This window comes from Mastomys coucha, unplaced genomic scaffold (genome assembly GCF_008632895.1).
Source record: "Mastomys coucha isolate ucsf_1 unplaced genomic scaffold, UCSF_Mcou_1 pScaffold9, whole genome shotgun sequence".
In the NCBI taxonomy this organism is placed as follows: Eukaryota; Metazoa; Chordata; class Mammalia; order Rodentia; family Muridae; genus Mastomys; species Mastomys coucha.
The window spans coordinates 88,415,132-88,415,554 of NW_022196915.1; the positions used below are offsets into that span (position 1 = coordinate 88,415,132).

Consider the following 423-nt stretch of genomic DNA (forward strand, 5'->3'; position numbering starts at 1 on the left):
CAGACCTTGGGCACAAGCTCTGCAGCCAGTCCCACAACTCACAGAGAAAGCCACACTCCCAGGTGATTCAACAAGCCCAGGAGTCAGCTTGATTCTGAGGAGTTCTGACACAACCAGGATCATAGGAAGGACAAGCTCCAGTCAGATTTAGCAAGGGCAGGTAGCACTAGAGTTAACCAGATGCTGGGGGGTTGGGGGGGGTGCAAGCATAAGAAAATAAACAACACAAACCAAGGTCACTTGCCATCATCAGAACCCAATTCTCCCACCATAGCAAGTCCTGGACTCACCATCACACCGGAAATGCAAGGTTCAGATATAAAATCACTTATCATGATGATGATACAGGACCTTGAGAAGGACATAAATAGCACCCACAAAGAAATACAGGAGAACACAGGTAAAGAGCTAGAAGCTCTTAAA

The 423-nt window shown here is 47.0% G+C and overlaps 1 protein-coding gene and 1 long non-coding RNA gene across 17 annotated transcripts in view; one reads left to right on the forward strand and one right to left on the reverse strand.

Moving 5' to 3' along the window:
* The window catches only part of Mycbp2 (MYC binding protein 2), a 234,193-nt gene that overhangs the window by 33,818 nt on the left and 199,952 nt on the right, over positions 1 to 423 (reverse strand). The gene's annotated exons all lie outside the window — the stretch shown is intronic.
* Positions 1 to 423, forward strand: part of LOC116085309 — a 23,632-nt gene that overhangs the window by 15,601 nt on the left and 7,608 nt on the right. The gene's annotated exons all lie outside the window — the stretch shown is intronic.